Source organism: Pistacia vera, unplaced genomic scaffold, assembly GCF_008641045.1.
Source record: "Pistacia vera cultivar Batoury unplaced genomic scaffold, PisVer_v2 Contig535, whole genome shotgun sequence".
Taxonomy (NCBI): domain Eukaryota; kingdom Viridiplantae; phylum Streptophyta; class Magnoliopsida; order Sapindales; family Anacardiaceae; genus Pistacia; species Pistacia vera.
Window position 1 is genome coordinate 155001 of NW_022196374.1, and position 23719 is coordinate 178719.

Here is a 23719-nt window from a genome sequence, read left to right on the forward strand (position 1 = left end):
CAACAACCTGACTCATCTAAGGTTCCTAGGGAGGTCAGGTTTCTTTTTAATTATGGTATATATCTCACCCTAGTCAATTTCACTGATTTACCATCATTCAGCCTTAAAAGTATATTCCCAATTCCCTGGACCTTGAAGGCATTATTGTTGCCCATATACATAGTCTCTAGCTCACCAACTTAAAAATCCAGGGGTTCATGTGAAATGAGCACCCAGAATCCAGCATCCATTCCTCTTTGTTTTCTGACCTAGACACAGTCAGGACTTCAGATTCTTCAATGTAATTCTTACTAGAGGTAAAGTTACTCTCTGTGTTATTCTGTTTTTGTTTTTTGATCCACTCATAAATTTGTTTCCTCAAATATCCAGTTTTGTTATAGAAGAAACATTCTCGTCTCTCCTTTAGTCTTATGATTGTTCTTACCCTTCTTTTTATTCCTAGAACCAGTGTTAAAGTGAGAGTTACTCCCAGACTGCCTAGACTGTCCTTTTCCCTTTAGAAACAAACTATTGTTGTTTTTCTTTTGAACCCTAAGCTCTAGTTCTCTAGCCTTTAATCCTAATGCAATTAAGTCTAGGCTAGGGACAATTCCAGTGTATTGGAGGGCGTTCTTAACAACATGATACTCCTTGGTAAGGGAGTTTAGAAGGATCATGACTAAGCTTGACTTGTTGAGTTCTTGATCAGTGCCCTTGAGTACAAGGGTCATCTTTAAGAACTCATCTAAATTTTCTTCTATAGTCCTAGCACTCTCCATTTTGTAAGAAAACAATACACCTTTCAAATAAGCAAGATTAGAAGCAGATTGAATTGCATAAAGGGATTTGAGCTTACCCTAGAGAGCAATCAATGTCTCAACATCATCTACCTTTTGTAATATGTTGCTAGCAAGATTCATAACGATAAGGTTGTACGCTTCCTTATCAACTTCAACTTTCCTTTTTAGCTTCTCCTCGGGCCATTTGGTCTGGTCCTTCTCCAATGCGATTGCCACTTTATTATGTAAGAAAATCGCCTTCATCTTCTTCTTCCAAGCATTGAAATCGATTTTACCATTGTATAGTGCGATCTCAACTCGTGTGGTGCTCATTGCGTGAAGTAGGTAATAGGTTTTGGTGAACTCTGAAAGAAAGAACCTAAGAATTACGCTCGATTTCTGGTTTCTTCAAGAAATTAGAGACTCAATTTTGTGGATCTCCTAATCCTAGACTGCTTTGAATCTTTTAGTCAAGAAACCCCCAAAATTTACCAAACCCTAATTTCAAACAGTAAATCCTAAAATCGATAAACCCTAATTAGCTAGCTCTAATACCACTATTGTGTTTATCGCAAGATTCCCAAACCTAAGACACCCAATCTCACACAATTAATCAAGAATCAAATTGCAAAATCAAACAAGAAGACAAGAATTTTTATCGTGGTTCACTTACCCAAATTGGATAAGCTACATCCACATCGAGCTCCAGTAAACTTGGGGCTCACAGCACTAGATCAAGATTCGTTACAAATACAACCAGTTTGAACTCAATCAAATCACTCACTCCCTGTAACTCTCTCAAAAACTTACTTGTAACCTATCCTATATGAGAATACTAACCCAGATCCTCACAACCTGAAGGAAACACAACCCTCAAATAGGATTACAACAATCGCAGCAGATTACAAGTCTATGAGAAACAAGAAATCAGAAACCCTAACAAAGAAGAGCTCAATCACAAAAACAGAGAGTGTAAAGGCTGTGTAATTTGACTTAAGGGCATTCTTTTATACTTACACTGTTGGAGAACCTTGGTCGTCAGATTTAGCAAGCAATCAACAACCATGATCAATCTTGGAGCTTTATTATGAGACAACATTGTTTAAGTAATGATCAACGACACCATTTTGTGCTTCATCATTCAATAGAAACTAATAAGGTTTTTGGTTTGGTGGAATGCAAAAGGGAATGGGAATGGAATCCCATTTCCTTGTTTGGTCGGACAAAATCTGGATCAGATTTTTGATTTAGAGAATAAATCCAATGGTACCTACATTAATTATCTATGAATACTATATATATATCTATAATCATCTTTGGAGAGTATTAAAGCTGGTCTCCACAAGTCAAAGAAAACTAATTTCAATAGAGAAGATATCTTAGATCGTGAGAGAGGAAATGAAGATTGATGTATCTTACCACATTACATGTTGATCAACATGCAATATTGTGCACATAAAAGTACTTAAAAGAGTGAGGTAATTTCATAACAACATGCTATAGAATTTGATTATAAGGGTGCTCAAGCCTACGCCACAATAAGATAACTATTTAAGGAATATCGGTATAAGTTACAGTGGTCGAGTACACAAAATTCTTAACAAAAGCATATGCATATGTACACTTACTTGTGAACTACAACAAGAAGAAGCTTTTGAAGCCTTCTTACAGTAAGATGGAACGATAATACTAGTAATTGAAGATGAAACTTATCTTTTTTATCATTACTGGGAGAGAACATTCACTTGTGTGTGTTATATCTAGACATTCAACGTACAACTTTTCAGGACTAAAGTTGAGATTGTTGAGATCTAAGGTGAAATGACTTATGGTGCCAGAATCTAAGTACTATTGAGGATCAACAATTGAGATTGGTTAAGCAACGAAGGACATTGGATTTGTAGAAAAAAAGTCTAAAGAGACAAAAGAGGATAAAACAGTCTGTCACCAATTGTTTCATTAAAACTGAAATTCAGTACATCAATTGATCTGGAATCTGGATTAGTTGAAAACGTAAGAACAAAGGCTGATAATAAAATGCTATCGTGTCTTTACGTAAAACTAACATAATTATTTACTTTTGTTAACTCCAACCTTAACTTCTGTTATAAGTCTAACAGCTCCTTTAATAATTAGTTATTTCACTTAACAACTTCAATACTTCAATTTCTTCTTCTCTTTAATACTGAAATAAAAACCAGCTCTACAACTTAGCTACTATTTGAGGGGATTTTAAGAAGGAGAGAGTGGCTACTATTTTGGAGATTAGAATTTTGCAGTTTTCGTTAACCAATTAGAGAAGTTTTTCCATTTTCTTTCTTGAACTCATGTTATTGAATACAATGGTTGTTTCTAGTGTTACAAGTATGAACTAAATTTCTTTTCTAAGGCTAAAGATTTAGCCCAATTTATGAATATGTGTTGACGTTATTGTTGTTAATTTTAATTGAGAATTGTTTAAGTTTTATTATTGCACGCAATGCTTTCAATTCTTATGGATCCAAAAGTTGAATGATATCATGGGTTGGGTTGAGATCGAGAGATGAAACCTAATTAGTCTAAGGTAATAAAAGCACAAATTAAGCAAACGCTAGAGATAAGTTGCCGCGATCTATGAGGCTCCGGTAAATTCCATAGAACTTAATAATCATTTAACTTCTAAATCCAACTTAGAAATATTTTGGGTTGTTGCTTAAGAGTTAATTCGCTAATTGTTAAAGAGAAAGTTAGTGAAATACTAAGGAATTTGGTCTTTAGAATAAGCTTAATTAGGTTAGCAATAATTGTCAATGCATATGATTAAATTGGTGTGAAATCTGTGCCATATGTTTAGTCATATTGATCTTTTTACCAAAGTATTAATACAATTCTACTCCTGTTTTAGTTTTTATTTGTTTATTTTTTATTAAATCATTCTTAAAATTCTGTTTTATCAAATAGTACTAAGATTGATTAGTTTGGTACTTGGTAAGTGATAGTTCTTGCGTAATCTTGTGTAGCTCTTCTTTCTAGTTGTGTGAACATCCTTCGGTTTTGCACGGCTAGCCTTATTTTTAGGCATAAAGATTCTACAAATTAAGGAGTGCACTTAAATTATCGTGTTTCCACTTAGCATTAGAGAAAGAGGGTAAATTATAGAACAAGATAATTCCACAAGGTAAAGATTGTTGCATGAATACTTATATAATTTTTTGCTCATCCATTAAGAGACAAGATTTAAAAAAAAAAAAAAAAAGTAAATAAAGAGTTTGTCTAAAAGGCTAACTAAGTAACCTCTCTGATCCTTAGTATGCTCCAACACAACTGGAACTTGACTTATACCATGCCTATTCATAGTCATTAAAACAGAAAGAAGGTCTATACTAGGAGAGGCTGTCCATGGCACTCAGACATTTTTCACCATCAAAGCATATTTCAGATACTAACAGCTCCTGCAACTGCATCAACCAAGTAAGCAAGATCACAATAATCACATGCACGACATAAGTGAAAAAGGAAAAAGAAACCCTTTACTAGTTTGTTTAAGAAAACTACAAATATGACCAGAATTCTAACTTTAACTTATTTAGTTTCAAAATACATGAATATATATATGCAAAATGCCAGTAATTCACAAATCTTCTTTATAAATGTCAACAAAAATTAATAATAATTTTCAATGATAAGGAAAAGTGCCTTGTCATTTACCAATCAATTGTGAGTATCCCAACTACCAATTTGAGTCTTTTTTTTTTTTTTTTTAATTTGAATTAAAAATGGATGTTGTCCTCTATCATTGACAATAATTCATGATTCACAATTTTTTCCCTACCTTTCCATTTTGCTGATTTTCTAAAGCAACCAAATTTTTTATATTTCCCACTTTTCCTAATGTTAAAATGGTCATCACAGGTAAAAAATTAATCTAAGTACCGTAGTTAGTAGGATCAAATCCACAAAGAGCAATTACTATCGACCTAAGGTATGATAGAGTTACTAAAGTAAAAATGACAAGTTTTAATCAATCGATATCCTAAGAAAATAATTGTAGGAAATCTAATTACTAACTGAAACATAATATTAAAGGCATTGCCCTATGACTTCGGCTTAACTCAGGATTGGCACACAATTCTTCTTCTCACTCTTAGACTTCTTAAACCTACAGCCAAGGGAAATCACATGAAAGTCTCTCAACGCTTAGGTATAATCTATCTTGTCTCCCTGTTGTCTTAGTTATAGGTTGATTGGTTAAAGACTATCTTCAATTAACAAAGAGACCCGAACAATTAAAACCACGAACTGGTATAGGGAGAATAAATACAATCCATAATCCTTTTAATACAATCACAAATTTATCACACTTGAATGAAATCATAGCAAAAACATTACTGAATGACGATATATAGCAAGATTGTAATCAATATCAAAACAATTGGAAACCTCAATCAATCATTTAGAACTTTCAAACCCAACATTCAACATGCAATCAATTTGATTTCACAACGAACACAAATCTAACAAAGTGTTTCATAATTCAAATCATGCATCATATTGTAATCATACCGAAACAAAGCAATCCTCACATCACAATACGCAACAAGTGAATCAGATGTTCAATGTCTAATTAATAATCCAATTAGTCAAGAGTTTAAGTGAAACTATAGCCTGAATCTTGGTCTTGCCTTCGCCTAATGGGCAACCAGTGCTCTGCCGTTCATGGTGGCGTCAACGAAGGATGGAGATGATGAATAGTGGCTTGTCATGGTGGAAATCGAGTCATTAGTGGCTGGAGGGAATGGATCATGGTTGATGAAGCGATGGTGTAGCTAGGAAGTCCAAGAGACGCCGGAGCAGCTCAATTGACGGCGGCCAGCGACGAAGGGATGCGAATCAAAGCCAAGGAAGACGAAACAACTCTAGAGAAGACAAATTGATGGTGGGAAGCTCGTGGGAGGTAGATTGGCACAAGGGAAGACAAATTGATGCCAAAAAGTGGAAGAATCGCATCTAGAATGCGAAGAGACACGATGACGCAAATGGACTCACGGCAATGATGGGTGAAACGGTGATGGGAAGCTTGGGTAATGATGGATCTGAGTTGGGGAAGGTGAATCGATGTCAGAGAAGCTCCAAAGTCACTGGTTTGTGAAAAGGCGTGGCGGTGGAATGCGCAACGTTGTTGGAAAATGGTGGAACGATGGTGGGGATGATGACGGAAGGTGAGCCAACACTTAGGGAAGACCAACGGTCGTCGGAGATGGCCGAAATCTAGTGGAGATGAGCTAGGGTTTCGGTGATGGGCGGTTGGCTCCCTTTTCACTACTATTCACTATCCCTTTATAGAAAGTATGGCAAATTACACTTTAGTTCCTATACATTTAAAAAGTGACAAAATCAACCCTTTGGAAACATGACATTTTACCCTTTGATAATCATAAATGAGACAAAATCAGCTCTAATCCATAAACCACAACCTAATATCAACTTACACATTCTGAAAATGATTCCAAACATGCAAAATTCGTAAGAAAACATTAGAATGCGATCTTCTATGTGTGTGACCGTAGGCTCCTCATCATACTGGCAGTGAGTAGTATCGTAATTAACATCCATTAATCATCTTACTACACACAGACCAAGATTGGCCCTTAGCAAGGCATCATGGCCACCCGATAGATTCAGATTCAGTGAAGCATCTACCTGTCAACGATATAGTTACCGTGCAGTCAAATCCTTTCATCATCTGTTATCTCATTGAGATTGAAGTACAAAAATAGTGTCAACCTTAGTTGCTCTCGATATGTCTATGCTCAGTTATTGGACCAATGACCGGAATAATAAATTAGATTGAGCAACAACTCAATCCCACTGTGGCCACAGCTTTAGTGTCATTTCCATTTACTGAACTGCGTAGTGAGATAACTTCTCCTGTACCCAGAAGTGATGAATCCTCTATCGATCCACCATAGTCTTGATACACTTCTTGATGTAGCCAATCACTACCATATTGACAGCTCTGAATAGAACTGCATTGGGCTAGTGGTGTGCTGTCGTAGGCACTTAGAATTAAAACCCTAAAAATGCACGTAGTAGTGTGAGTAGGGATCGTTCCCACGAAGAGTGTCTAGCCGAGTTTAATGTTACGTGAACAAGGCTGGGGGGTTTTGAGTAAAACATAAATAATTTTAGGAAAAAACAATTCAAATTAAACTCTCGAAATCAATCAAATAACGAAACTTGGTCTAGGTTAACATCCACCATTGGAATCTTACAACTGATCATCGATACAAAAATAAATCAATTGATACCCTGAATATTCACTGTTGGAACTATTTTCCTATCTCTCCTTAGTTGTAATTAATTAAGAAACAAGCGATCTAATTAACCTTACTACTAAACAACCCTAGACAAGCGCTAAAGATTTAATCTAGTGGCAGCCTTAAGACCTAGAGAGATCGATGAAGCTAAACAACACAAACTCAAGCGGTTGCATTTAATTCAGTCAAATATTCTTCTTAAGACTTAATAATTCCTGACGCAGCAAATTCTTAAACCCTAATTACTTCACAAGTTAGAGGGATCAAACAATTACAGATTTGATATCTAACTTAGCAGTAGATTGCAACAATTAATAAACTAGTAGGCCTCCTAGTAATTAAACGCAACAATCATGAAAATATGCATAGAAGAACATCTAATACTCAAATATAAATTGAACACTTAAAGAAAAAAACCAGATTGATCTCACAGTTTATTGATTCCGAGGTCTTGTCTCCTTCGACCAAGTTATAAAAGTTTAGCCGCTCATGGCCATAATCAAAACTCAAAGGAAAAACAAATTCCAGCCAGAGAGAGAAGAGAGAGGCATGTGTGTTTTCTGTGTAATCCCTAATCTGATCTCCCTCTTTCAATATCCAATTCGAATTTTAATTCTACTAAATCTAAATCTCCTAAAAATATTCTAAAATCCCAAAATAACCTTTATCCTAATCTGAGTAATTGAAAATAAAATAAAGTCTTAATACAAAATAAGAAAGTGGTGATTCCAGCTGTAACTTACGTGCAACAAGTCTTCAAATCTTCCAATAATAAACTGTCTATTGGACTTGCATGACAAGGCAGAATGTTCCAGAACGTCGGTAGTGCAGGTGCGTCAACTTCAAGCCCGATTACAACCTTTATTCAGTGAGTATCTCTCCAAACTAAAAACATGAAAGTTGTATATCTCTTTCTTAGCGTTCCACAGCATTTTGAATCATCTCAATCGGAGCTTGGATGTGAGAGTTATGCCCAGATTACGAAACAATGTCGAAACTGTCCGAATTCACTTAATTAGTTCCGTTTTGCAATTAACGCCTCCATTTGCATCCTAAATCAAAATAGAATAACAATGAGTACATTTAGGCAGAAAATAAGTATAAAATACTAGACATTAAGGGGGTTAAATATGACATTTGGCATTCTCATCAGCTAGTGTCAAACTACACCAATCAGTGCACAAGGCGCTCCGATGATCTCAAGTTTAAGGATCACATGCACCACCATTCCTTAGAGGATTTATTCCCTAGACACTGGGGTTACCATCTATATGGAATCTTCTGGTGGGTCAGTCTAGTGAACTTGCCTACAACAAGCACCTATGTATTGCACCAAGTTATCAGCAAAAAACCTTGACAAGTGAGATCAGTCATTGTCTTTCAATAGGGTCGTTCAACACTATGATATCCATATTATTTGTGCCCTTGGTTAGAATAATATTGGAGCTACGAACATTTCTAGAATGGCCACCATATGTGCTTATAGGGTTCTCACTATCAAGATTTGAAACACTTGACACCCTTGTCACGATTCTACCATTCTAAGGACATATATCAACACATGTAGATATGATTTACATGATATAGAATAAATTTCCTTTTATTGATCAATGAACATTATTACAAAGAGTCAATTCTGCAATAATTGATTGGCTCTAGGGCACCTACTTTAACAATCTCCCTCTTGCATTATAGCTAATTATTCATGTATTTAATACCAAATGACCTCAAGTGTTGTTCATGCTTCTACTGCAATAGAGGCTTTATTAGTGGATCGGCAAGATTATCATCAGTATGTACTTCACTGATATGCACATCTTTCCTCTTAACTATTTCTCTGATGAGATGAAATCGTCTGAGTATGTGTCTGGACTTCTGGTGAGACCTTGGCTCCTTAGCTTGAGCTATTGCTCCATTGTTGTCACAATAAACATATATTGGATCAACAATCATGGAGACCACACCAAGTTCGGTGATGAACTTCTTAATCCAGACTGCCTTCTTGGCCACATCGGATAATGCAATATACTTAGCCTCCATTGTAGAATCTGCCACAATGCTTTGCTTGGAGCTCTTCCAGCTCACTGCACCCCGTTGAGACAAAATACAAACCCGGATTGTGAATGATAATCATCTTTCTCCATTTGGAAGCTAGCATCACTGTATCTTCATACAGTGAGCTCATCTTCCCCTCCATAAACCAAGAACATGTCCTTAGTCCTCTTCAGGTACTTAAGAATGTTCTTGACAATTATCTACTACAAGTGCTTAAAGCACATGAAACATCAATCTGAGTACATAACATGGCATACATGATTGATCCAATTGCCGAGGCATATGGGATCCTCTTCATCCTATCTCTCTCATCTTGTGTTTTAGGACACATATCTTTAGAGAGATAGACACCATGTGACATCGGAAGAAACCTCTTCTTGGATTCTTCCATACTAAATCTCTTCAATACTTTGTCAATGTATGTACTCTTACTTAGGCAAGCAACCTACGCGATCTATCACGATAGATCTTTATTCCAAGGATGTAGGCTGTTTCTCCTAAGTCCTTCATGGAGAAGAACTTGGATAACTAAGTCTTTACCAACTGCAAGTTTGGTATGTCATTCTCGATCAGAAGTATGTCATCAACATACAACACTAGGAATGCCACTGCGCTCACACTCACTTTCTTGTAAACACAAGGCTCATCTTCGTTCTTGATAAAACTGAATTCTTTCACGGCTTCATCAAAACGAATGTTCCAGCTCCTTGAAGCTTGCTTGAGTCCATAAATGGACCTCTGCAACTTGCATACCTTGTTAGCTTACCCATCAAGAACAAAACCATCAGGTTTTGTCATATACACATCCTCTTGAAGGTTTTCGTTCAGGAAAGCTATTTTGACATCCATTTGCCAAATCTCATAGTCATGATATGCAGTAATCGCAAGCATAATTCGGATGGATTTAATCATTGCAATTGGCGAAAAGGTTTCTACATAGTCAATACTATGAATTTGTTTGAAACCTTTGGCAACCAGTCGTGCCTTATAGGTACGCACCTTGCCATCTATATCAGTCTTCTTCTTGAAGACCCATTTACACCCTATGGGTTTTACCCCTTTAGATGGATCCACCAGAGACCACACTTGGTTCTGGTACATGGAGTGTTAGACAAGATGCCTTAGAGCCAATCAATTATTGTAGAATTGACTCTTTGTGATAATGTTCATTAATCAATAAAAGACATTTTATTCTATATCGCATAAATCAGTATTATTGCAATATGTATTGATATATGTCCTTAGAATGGTAGAACCATGATGCGAGTATCAAGTGTTTCAAATCTTGATAGTGAGAACCCTATGAGCACATATAGGGGCCATTCTAGAAACGTCCGTAGCCCCAGTATTATTCTGAAGTAAGGGCACTGATAATACGGTAAGGCTATCATAGTGTTAAACGACCTTGTCGAAAGGCAGTGACTGGTCTCACTTGTCAAGGTTGTTTGGTGACAACCTGGTGCAACACACGGGTGCTTACTGTAGGCAAATACACCACAGCAAGTTCACTAGACTGACCCACCAGAGGATTCCATATGGATGGTAGTCCTAGTGTCTATGGAACAAATCTTCTAACAAATGGTGGTGCATGTGATCCTTAGACTTGAGATCACCGGAGTGCCTTGTGCACTGATCGGTGCAGTTTGATATTAGCCTAACGCAGTTCTATTCAGAGCTGTCAATACGGTGGTGATTGGCTACATCAAGGAGTGTATCAAGACTATGGTGGATTGACAGAGGATTCATCACTCCCGGGTATGGGAGAAGTTATCTCACGGCGCAATTCAGTAAATGGCAATGACACTAAAATTGTGGCCATAGTGGGATTGAGTTGTTGCTCTATCCAGTTTATAATATAGGTCATTGGTCCAGTATCTGAATACACAATATCGAGAGTAACCGAAGGTTGACACTATTTTTCTGCCTTAGTCTCGTCGAGATAACAGATGATGAAAGGATCAAATTGTACGGTAACCATATCGTTGATAGGTAGCTACTTTGCTGAATCCGAATCTATCGAGTGACCATGATGCCTTGCTAGGGGCCAATCTTGGTCTGTGTAGTGAGACGATTAATTGGTGTCAATCGCGATACTACACACTACTGGTATGATGAGGAGTCTATAGGTCACACACATAGAAGATAATTTAAGAGCCAGGAAGTTAGAAAGGCGTTTTTGTCTTTTTTAGGGGAAAGGGTATTTTGGTAATTTCAGAGTGCAATTAAATTTGCTGAGGTCGCAGCCTTTATTTAATTTGTTAGAAAAATTAAATAAGTGAAATTACGTTTAAATATGTGTTTGCATATATTTAAATATATTATCATTATTGTTAAATGTTAATATATATATTAAATATATATTAATTGATTTTAATTGAGATAATGATGAACTAAAATAAATATTTAATTGGGAGTGTTTGGAAACAATGGGTGTTTGGGTTGGAACCCAAGCCTATTCCATATGGGAATAGGGCAATTAGCATATCACTATAAAAGAAAAGTTTTAATTAAAAAAAGGAGAGAGATTTCATTCATTCATTCTTTTCATTAAAAAGAAAAACCCACAGCCCCAAAACACTCTCTCCCACGCCCGTTTTAGTTTTGATTGAAAAATCAAATACTCTTCATTTCCTTCTTTGTTCTTAAGGCTAAAGAGGATCTAGCAAATCCCTATTTAGTTCCTTGCGATTATCTTCGTGTGGACTACGTCGGTTCGATCCTACACTTGGGTCGGTAGCAAAATACGTTCAGAGACAAAGCTGGAGGAACCTCCAAACGTGCGTATGATTTCTTAAAACTCTAAACTAATTTCTACATATTCTTATTTTGATATAAACTGTAAATTTGTACCCTAATCTTGGTTCTACGGAACGATCTGTGTTGTTATTAATATTTGCTTTCTGTTGCATTAATGGATCGTTTCCTAACAGTGGTATAAGAGCCCAGGGTACCAAATTTTACAGTTTCATGTGGATGGTTGATTACATGTATTTAATTGATAATATGTTGCCTCAAAGAATCTGCGTAAAATCTACCTTAAAAGCATGTTTTAAAAATCTATTAATCAATTAATTTTAATTTGTTGATGATCTGCAAGTTTGGTATATTGGGTTATGGATTTTTTGTTGAAATCAGTGCTTATGATTGATTGCAAAATCCGTTTGGTGTGTTTTTGGTGACTAGATGAACTGATCCGAAGCTACAGATCAGTGTACACTCGCCGCAGTGTGCGTTTTTGGCTTTCACACTGACTACGAAATCAGCACTCGCTGCGGCGATATAAACCATCGCCGTGGCAATTGTCCTTAGGACGAATGCTGTACGAAATCAGCACTTGCCGCGAAGATATAACCCATCACCGCGGTGATCGCACGTTGAGTGTGAACGTCAAGTTAGTCACTGCACGCTACAGCGATATAACTCATCACCGTAGCGAGCGCACTTCCGAGTGTGTAGGGACCAAATTGTAAAGTTTTTAAAACTTTTGGACCAAATGTAGATCTATAAATTGTCAAGGGGTAATTAATAATTAACCCACCAATTTAAAAAATTTGATTGTTTTTGAAATGTATGCTATGTACTTGTTTGTATATTGCATGGTGCCCGGTACATGAGCCTTACACCTATGGTGAATGTTTTAAAATTTTTTTTGGGTATGTATGGTTGTAATTTATTAAATAGGGCCTGCATGTCCTGCCTTTCTCCTCTTCTCAATGTACATTCTCTTCTCATCTCATTCACCTCGAATGTAAATCGAGGTTTCTAAATTTATTGATGTAAAGAATGTTGTATAATTATTCTTATTGTAAATTTAGAATGATGTTTTTGTAATGTACTTAAAGACGGACCAATGGATGAGGCAACCATACTTGAAGACTCAAGATATTTATTACAGGACACCTAGGTGACCCACCGATTCCTCTAGGCTCGAGGAAATTGGTTTTAGTTGGGCCATGTATCGGCATGTTTTAATATTTTGTTTAGAATGCATGATAAGATTGAATGTTCAATAACATGCCAAACAATGTCATTCTAACAAAGATAATAATCTGGTGAGACATTAAACAACAAACCCTCAATTAAAGGATATTAAGCCACGTAAGCCTTCCATTACCATGGTTTTAATCAAACCACTGTTCGTTGAAACCTTGTTCGCCAAAGTGAAGGGTACACTTCTACCAGTGGGAGGTTAAAATGCATTGGAGTTTTCCTTAATGGTTATGGGTCGACTTAAAATGACGGTTTTGCTTGTTCGCCAAAGTGAAGGGTACACTTCTACCAGTGGGAGGTTAAAATGCATTGGAGTTTTCCTTAATGGTTATGGGTCGACTTAAAATGACGGTTTTGCTTGTTCACCAAAGTGAAGGTTGATAAACACGTCATCGGCATAGTAGAGCAGTACATATATTATGTGTACGTGGTGACATGTAGTGTTCACTCTACTAATACTGAGAATCACACTTGAGGACGATGGCATGTAGTGACCATTGGATCGTGTGATTGGCTTGTTGGCTTTTTCACATTTGAGGTTGATAGTGGGAGCTATCAACTGGTGTGGATTAAGTTTGTTGGCCTACCTAATCAACTCATTTTGGCTTGTTCGCCAAAGCGAAGGTTTGAAATGGGAAGGATGGGATCTCGGTCCACTAGGAAAGTCAACGGGCTTTCTCGAGTTGATAGTGAGGGCTATTGACTTGAGTAAAATAGTGGGAGCATCGTTTAATAAAAGACCATATTAAATAATAATGAACGTTATAAAGACTTTATTTTTCTACAATTGTAGATTCACCAAAATGAGCATTATGAACCTGCGATCGATAATCGAGAAAGAAAACAGCTTGGATGGATCCAATTTCTCAGACTGGTATCGTAATCTTCTGATTATACTCAAGTCAGAGAAGAAATTGTATATCCTTGAAAAGACATATATGGCTGGGCCTGATCCTGATGCCACTCAGGAAGTAAAGGATACTTATAAAAATTTCCTTGATGATGCTGATGGCGTTCAATGCTTGATCTTAGCATCGATGACACCTGTGCTGCAAAAGCAGCATGAGAATAATGATGCTGCTTTCATTATTCTACACCTCAAGGAGCTTTTCGAAGGAAATGCTTGACATGAAAGGTACAAGGTGTCGAAAGCACTATTTGGGAGTCGTCTGACTGAGGGAGCCCAAGTTGGTCCTCATATGCTCAAGATGATCGAGCACATAGAGAGACTTAAGACTTTGGGATTTGAGTTGGATGCAGAATTACAAATGGATTTGATTTTGCAATCCTTACCTGACTCTTATGCTCCGTTCATAATGAATTTCAATATGAACACGAGGGAGAAAACCCTGTGATGCGTGCAAATGCAACACCTAATTTTACCTCACTAAATTCTAATGCAAAGTCGTGTAGTAGCAAAGAGCAAGTAAGGGTCTTTCCCACAGAGGATTTGTGAACTCAATTAATTATCTACTTCAAACATGGTTTGTCACGAATTATAAAAACTCAACAAAAATTATCAAGCTAAAATTAAACAAAGTAAAAACAATGAAACAATCATGAAAGAGATGAATAAGAGAAATTGGATTGACGGTTTATTCGCCACCACTAGATATGAATTACATATAATAAAAGCACTCTTTAACTTTCTACCCTCTTGATCACATCAGCTCAAAAAATACCAAATGTTGATAAGTTCTATCTCTCCTTACTGAGTCGTTGGATTAGACACGGTCATAACCCATTTCACTATTTATTAGATAACCGAGGATACGATCTCTAGATTCAAAGTAATAAAAGAATTAAGTTGCGAGAGACCTACTAAATCAAGGCTAAACTCATATGGTCGGTTTAGTTATCTTGAGTGATTACCCCATATGTATGTAAGCATACACTTTACCACTAGTTATTTAGGTTAATAAAGCGATTCTGTAATAAACAACCTAAATTGGCATTAATAAATTAATCCTAACTATTTAATTGTGCACTTAAACAATTAAAACAATCTATCTAAACGCTATTCACAACGAAATAATCACATAACCAAGAGGGATCAAAAGATAAATAGATGCAGATTTTATTAATCACAAGACATGTCTAGGGTTTTGAAAACACCCTCAATCACAAAAGAATTAGTTCTTCATGAATGAATATGAGAACATCATTGTATTATTCATAACAAATAATAATAACAAAGAAGAAGGACAGCTTAGTGAAACTTGGTTGGATTAATGAAGTTGATGATGATCCCCTCCAATTCTTCTTCTCCAAGCCTTCTTTAATCTCCCTTTTTCTTCAGTTCTTGAATATCTTTGTTCTCTCTTTTTTTTATCTCAAAAAGAATTCCCCTAAAATAATGCTAAAAGACTTCTATTTATATCCCACAAGGGTTAGGGTTTTGTTTTCCTTAATTCTAGTTAGTTTAGGACTCTTAAAACCCTATTTTCCTAGTCAAAAATGGAGGAAAAGTTCCCAACTGTCGTGACTATGCCACGGCACTGTGCTGTGGCACAGTAGCTACTGGAAAAAGTGTGCCACGGCACAGTAGCTACTGGTCTTCTTCCCGCATCATTCCATTGTTATTTAGAGATGGTGATTTTTGAACTCGATAACGATGAAATTTGGAAAAGCGGTAAACATATGAAATGTAGCTCTTTGAATCAGCTTTCTAAAAGTTTAAGAATCGTCTTAATCTGAGTTTTAAAGCTCAAGATCTTCTCAAAATACCGAGGCATGCTCAAGCTGGAACGTAATCTAGAATCTTCTCTTTACTTCAACTTCCATAACTTCTTCAATTCAACTCCGATTCTCGATCCGTTTGTTTCCAGTCATCACAAATTCTCTCGCAAACATCATCTCTCATCCGAATATTATTTTTGAGCCTTATTTCCTAAAAACACAACAAAAATACCCGTGATCCTGAAAAGTGCGTTTATGAAACAATTAAGTTAATTCATGCGAATTAATCCTAATTTCCCACAAATGATACTTATAAACCACTAAGTATAAGTGTATTTTCAAGCACTTATCACAATCCCCAACCAGCTTCTTGCTAGTCCCTAGCAAGCTAAGAGATAAAAATATGTCTTCTAGCTTGAAAATTAAAATAAAATAAACATAAATCTAATCTACCCCAAATCACTTCCGCAGATTGTCATGGTTGCATTTAGCGCATGCAACAAGCCTTTAAACCCCTATGTAACGACTCCATTCTACTCACATTCTTTTAAAATATGCATAGTAAAATACATATAAAGTAGCATAAAAAGTTGGGCCCAAATTTTTTTTTCTTTTATTAAACATATACTCTCTTTAACAAAAGTTGTATCATGTACAACAACATCAAAAACAGGGTGGACAGTGTAGCCATATCCCTTCGCTTGTCGATGCCCATCCGACTGTATCCTCACCTAGGTCCTGCAAAAACATAGAAAACAACGGGTTGAGCACAACTAATGCTCAGTAAGTAAAATCCTCTACTCATCTATCCCCGTAACTCTCTCTCTAATTCTTTCCTTACACAATCTCATTTACTCTCTCTTTTATGCCTCTCTCTATTTTCTCTATCTAATAACTCTTGCTACTCACTCTCTTTCATAAGTCACGGGCTCATCTTACCGGAGGCACGGCCGGGACTCGCTCCCACTATCCGTGACTTCTACTCATTCTAGTCGATCAGACTCGGTTATGCATGGATTCGGAACCATTGGCCATGTGAGTGTATAACTCTCTCTCGGGTATGCTCAGGTATAACCCTCATCTGCATGCACTCTCACGGGCTACACCACTTCTCTCTCTTATACTCATGCCGCTTTCTCAATGCGGCGTACATGCGGGAATACTCTACCCATTACTGACGGGTTCCCTATCGCACAACCTACTCTATTCTCTTTATTAGCACTTTTCTCTCTTTTATTCTCTAGTGCTCAATTTCTCTTTCTCTTTACTAATAGAGAAGCTTATTCTCAACATTCTCTACTCTTTCTCAAACTAATACTCATAGTGTGACTTATACTCAAAAGTCTCTACTCTCTCTCTCAAGCTAATTACCCAATACACAATTAATGCACATGGGTGGTTTATGCTTATTAATGCTCATTAATGCAATTAGGAAATGCCAATATGCAATGTTGCAAAAATTAAGGTTCACAATTCATGCTCATATTTCTCTTAGACATTTCATCAAGCAACTCATGTGCATGCAAAATCTCTACTCTGATAACTACTCTACTACATTCTCTAGCCATTCAAATTGGGAGAAAACTCCCTCAATTAACCATAAACCCTATCAAAGAAAACACTTCCAAATATGTTTACTAAAAACTCTCTCCAACTTCTTCTATCAACGCAACTCAACATCGTAGAAGTTCAACACTTCTCATACTCAACATAATCAATAAGAAATAACTACTTATCTCATCTCAGTAACATTAAACATACACAATCTCTACTCAAATGAATTCCTAGAGCTCAAATGAATTCTTAAACCTCAACTTAAGTTGGATTTACTTACCTTGTGCAAAAGTGACTTCTCTAGCACTTTTCCTTTCCCTTGTTGTCTTGTCTTCTCTCTACAACTCAAAACACAACAACAACAATAACCAAATAAGACTTCAATACAACCTTAGCAAAACTCACATCTAAAGCAAGAATCCTTACCTTAGGATGCTTTAGATGAAAACTCTACTAAAAAATACTCAAAAATTTTTTAGAAATCCTTGGAAAATTGAAGGAAATTTGAGAGGAAATAGAGAATGGAAAAGGCGGTGGAAAAGGATGAAATGAAGGGTTCTCTACACTTAACCCTGTTTAGCTCAACTTATACACAAGCATTCCCATTTTACCCTTAATCTTTCTTAGAAATTCCATCCATATCCTTTGATTCATTACACTCACACCCCCAAACTACCATATTCTCCCTGAAATTTCCTTACATTTTACTCCCCACTTTTCCTGCTAATTAGAGGTAGAATGGTCAAATAGACCCTAGGGAAGAAAATATCTAAAACTCAATAAACTTTTTGGCCGTTCCGTCGCCGCGGTGAAACACTCCAGCAGCTACTCCGTGGGCTGCAGCACCTCTTCGCCACGGCGAAGTTTCTTCTTCACCTCGGCGACGCTTGTAACTCCAAAATTCCTCAAATCTTAAGCAATTTCAAGGCAAACACTCAACCAACTCAACATACAAACTCAATTAAAGCTGAAACAATGAACATTTAAGCAATGCAGCAAATCTTAACTACGTGCCTCAAGTGGGGCGTTACACCCTAGGTGGCCCTAGTTGGATGAGTTGTAGTCTCGTGAGGGTTTCCAGCGATGATACCCAAAAACATCTATACTAAACCTAATCTAGACTCGAAAATTAAAATCAAGCAAACAAAACATTAGTCTCCAGATATACATTCGTCTCAAAAATTGCATACAACACATAACATAAAGAATAGTTAAACATCACCTGTAACACCTTCTTTTTCTTACTAATATACTCAAACACATACATACATAGTATATGAAATAAGGTTGGGCCCAAAATTTTTCTTTTATTTATAAAACATAATTCTTTACATATAAAAAAGTAGTATACACAAATCTTATACACAAGGGACAGTGGTGCCTTTTCTCTCCGCTCCATGATGTCCATCTGACCGCCGCTTACCTATTTCTTGCAAAACATGGAAAAACAACGGGGTGAGCACAAAAAGTCTCAGTAAGTAAATCCTTTACTACTTATCCCCGCAACTTGTTCTTGGTTCTTTCCTTACTCTAATCTTACTCTTCTTCATTCTTTCTGTGCTTTTTCTTCTCTTTCTCTGTTTCTAGTTCTCACTGTTCTTTGCTTTCTTTCTAATTCTTTCTATTCTTTCTACTCTTTCTTTCTTTTCTTTCTATTCTTTCTATTCTTACTCACCATGATGAACATCATGGTAATATGCATGAATGCAATGCACTCACAATAATGCATAGAAATGTATTTTCTTTCTTTCTTTTCTATTCTTTTCTTTTCTTACTCAAGCTTTTCTTTTCTTTTCTTTTCTTTTCTTGTATGCTTGAGTTTTCTCATTCTTATTCTTATTCTTATTCTAGCTTATTCTTCCTCATTCTCATTCTTATTCTTATTCTAGCTTATTCTTTCTCATTCTCATTCTTATGCCGATCGGACTCGGTTGATGCGTGGATTTGGAACTCTGGCCATGTGAGTGAGTACAATCCTCATCTACATGCACTCTTACGAACTGTACAAATTCTTTCTTATTCTTAAGCCACTCAATTAAGGTCGCGTGCATGTAGGACTTTCTTCTTGGTACAACCGTCATCCACATACACTCTTACGGATCGTACGATTTCTTTCTTCTTCTTATGCCACTCAATTAAGTGACGTGTATGTGGGACTTTCTTCTTATCACTCACGAGTTCCCCCATCACAACAACCTATTCTTTTCTTTTCTGTAGCACTCTCTTTCTTAAATTCTTTAGTGCTATTTCTTTCTTTTTCTTTATTCTTGGCATTCTTTATTCTTTCTTACTCATACATATGCAAAGATATACATGTGGATGGTATATGCTTATGTTTCTTTCTTTAGTGCAATCATGTAATGCAAATATGCAATGTTGCACAAAAATAAGTTCTCTACTCATGCATATGCTTCTCTCAAGCATTTCATCGAACAATAAGCATGCATAATCAAACTCTACTTTAACTATAGTTCTATTTCTTTCTTGGACCATCCATATATGGAGTAAAACTCCTCCATAATGATTCTAAACCTGTCAAGGAAAGGCACTTCAAAATTCTCTACTCAAATTCTTCTCAAATTCAGCCAAACTTCCATTGGCCATCCCAACCTTGACTCTACTTCTCATGGCTCAAAACAACCCTTCATCAACCCAACAACTCATCCACAATTACAATCTTAGCAATCAATCTCACCATTATAAGTATATAAATACAAATCAAGTCATATAAATACACATCAAGTCATTTGATTGCTTAAATCTTAACTTGGGTTGGATTTACTTACCTTTTTCTTGAATTCTTCCACAAAAGCTCTTCAACTTGTGGACCTTGATTCTTCTTCTGAATTACTAAGCATAAAATAGTAAAAACTTACCCTTACATTAAATAAAATATATCTAGAGTAGGATTCTTAACTTTGTGCTTAGATCAATTCCTAACAAGTTATACCAAAAACCCTACAAATCCTGGAAGAAGAAGTGAGAATTGAGAGAAAAATAGAGAATGGAAGAGGGGGGGCGGGGAATGAGGCAATGAAGGGATTGAGAAGTCTACCCTTAATATCTCATAAACCAAGGCTTTTTTCCATTTTACCTTACACCTTTTCTTGAAATTCCTTCCTTACCTTAATTCTACCCTTGCACCCACAATTCTAAAACATCTCCATGAAATTTCCTTGCAATCACTCCCCACTTTGCTTTATCGATTTAGGGGTTCAGAATGGCCACTTACCCTTATGGAAATTTCTGATAAACTTCACTAGAAAAAATCTGTACGTCTCGCCTCGCGAAGAAGAACTACAGGGAGCACGTGTGCCCGTGACGAAGTCGCACTCCAAATTCCAACAAGACTTCACCAAAATGGGCATCTAGCCAATCTAATAACTTAGGCCAATAAATAAAATTAAAGAAATGACATGAGTCAAAGGAATGGACTTAAGGTGGATTTATATTTCCTCACTCTCCCCATATCCCCCCCCCCCCCTGCCAACCCCCCCCCCCCCCCCCCCCACCCCCCCCCCCCCCCACACCCCCCCCCCCCCCCCCCCCACCCCCCCCCCCCCCCCCCCCCCCCCCCCCCCCCCCCCCCCCCCCCCCCCCCCCCCCCCCCCCACCCCTCCCCCCCCCCCCCCCCCCCCCCCCCCCACCCCCCCCCCCCCCCCCCCACCCCCCCCCCCCCCCCCCCCCCCCCCCCCCCCCCCCCCCCCCCCACCCCCCCCCCCCCCACCCCCCCCCCCCACACGCCCCCCCCCCCCCCCCCCCACCCACCCCCCCCCCCCCCCACCCCCCCCCGGCCCCCCCCCCCCCCCCCCCCCCCCCCAACCCCCCCCCCCCCCCCCAACCCCCCCCCCCCCCCCCCCCCACCCCCCCCCCCCCCCCCCCCACCCCCAACCCCCCCCACCCCCCCCCCCACACCCCCCCCCCCCCACCCCCCCCCCCCCCCCCCTCCCCCCCCCCCCCACCCCCCCCCCCCCCACCCCCCCCCCCCCCCCCCCCCCCCCCCCCCCCCCCCCCCCCCCACCCCCCCCCCCCCCCCCCCCCAACCCCCCCCACCCCCCCCCCCCCCCCCCCCCCCACCCCCCCCCCACCCCCACCCCCCTCCCCCCCCCCCCCCCCACCCCCCCCCCCCCCCCCCCCCCCCCCCCCCCCCCCCCCCCCCCGCCCCCCCCCCCCCCCCCCCCCCCCCCCCCCCCCCCCCACCCCCCCCCACCCCCCCCCCCCCCCCCCCCCCCCCCCCCATTCCCCCCCCCCCCCCCACACCCTCCCCCCCCCCCCCCCCCCCCCCCCCCCCCCCCCCCCCACCCCCCCCCCCCCCCCCCCCCCCCCCCCCCCCCCCCCCCCCCCCCCCCCCCCACCCCCCCCCCCCCCCCCCCCCACCCCCCCCACCCCCCCCCACCCCCCCCCCCCCCCCCCCCCCCCCCCCCCCCCCCCCCCCCCCCCCCCCCCCCCCCCCCCCCCCCCCCACCCCCCCCCCCCCCCCCCCCCCCCCCCCCCCCCCCCCCCCACCCCCCCCCCACTCCCCCCCCCCCCCCCCCACCCCCCCCCCCCCCCCCACCCACCCCCCCCTACCCCCCACACCCCCCCCACCCCCCCCCCCCCCCCCCCCTCCCCCCCCCCCCCCCCCCCCAACACCCCCCCCCCCCCCTCCCCCCCCCCCCCCCCCCCCCCCCCCCCCCCCGGGCCCCCTTAAAAGGATTTCATCCCCGAAATTCACACGACAAACTCTGGGTAAGGTTCTGCTATTTCTTGTTCTCTCCCAAGTAGCTTCTTCAACTTTATGTTCTCCAGAGGATTTTCACTAAAGGTACTCTTGTTTCAGAGCTCTTAATCTTTCGTCCTAATCAGAAACGGCGCTCCTCAACACAAGATTCTCTTCTAAGTTCACATCCTCTATATCAGAAAATGGGAGGGATCACTTCGATACTTCAGCATCGAGACATGAAACACATTGTGAACTTTGTCCATGCTGGGTGGTAGTGCTAAACGGTAGGCTACTTTGCCCACTCGTTGCAACACTTCAAATGGACCAATGTACCTGGTGCTAACTTCCTTTGCTACCAAAACGCATTACCTTTGTAGGGGAAATTCAGAAAAACTTTATCACCACTTCAAAACTCCACATTTTTCTCTTCAAGTCGGCGTAACTTCTGTCGATCTGGGCTTGCTTCATTCTATTTCTGATCAACTTGACATCATGATCATTTTCTGAGTTACTTCTGGCCCAAGAGCTGAACTTAACTCATCTTTCTCCATTTCGTCCCAACACAGTGAGATCTACACCTCTACGTACAAGGCCTTGTAAGGCGCCATCTTAATTAGACTGGTAGCTATTATTGTAAGCAAACTCCACTAAGGGCACAAACTCATGCCCGGATACTCTATAATCCATACAGCATGCTCTCAACATATCCTCAAGGACTTGGTTCGTTCTCTCTCTGGCCATCTGGAGGATGTAGGCGGTACTAAAGCAACCTGGTACCAAGTTCCTCTTAAACTCTCCAGAAAACTGACACAAATTCGGAATCCTGTCTGATCAATTGTCTTGGGTACTCCATGCAATCCCACTATCTCTTAACATAAATGGGCTAATTGTCCGAGGTGGTACTCTCCTAGTAGAAGAAAATGGCTGTTTGGTCAATCTATCTACAACACCCATTAAGCTTATACACCTTTTTGCACTTAGGGAGACCTGTAATAAAATCCATCAATACTCTCCCACTTCCATTAAGGAAAATAAGTGGCTGAGCAACCCTGACGGCCGTTGGTGGTTTTGCTTTTACTTGTTGACAAACCAGGACTTAGCTACAAAAACTGCAATATCTTCTTCATACTGGCACCAAAAGCCTTCTTTAAATCTTGATACATCTTGGTGCTCCAGATGACAGTATGGGGTGTCATGAGCCTCCTCAAGAATTCTTCTTTAACTCATCTCTGAGGAATACACAATCCATTCTTGAAACGAAGGAACCCTTGAAAAGGAATGGTGTCTGCCCTCATGCACTAACCAACTATTCTGACACCACTATCAGTTACTTGCTTTTCTTTAATCTCTTCAGTAAGGTAGACTGAACCTTAATAGCAATCCCTTTTGGTAAGACCTCAATCTGCTTTATATAATTTCTATTAACTCTTTCACTTGTGATGGACAAATAAGCTTTTCTGTCAAAGCATCGCTATACATTGGCTTTACCGGCTGATACTTAATTTCACACTCATATCTTTAACCAGCTCTAACCATCTTCTCTGTCTCAGTTCAGCTCCTTCTAAGTAAGAAAATACTTCAACTCTTGTGGTGGTGTAGATATTACTCTTGGCACCATAAAGGTAATGTCTCCAAATCTCAATGCAAAGACTACTACTGCTAACTCTAAATCATGCGTAGGGTAT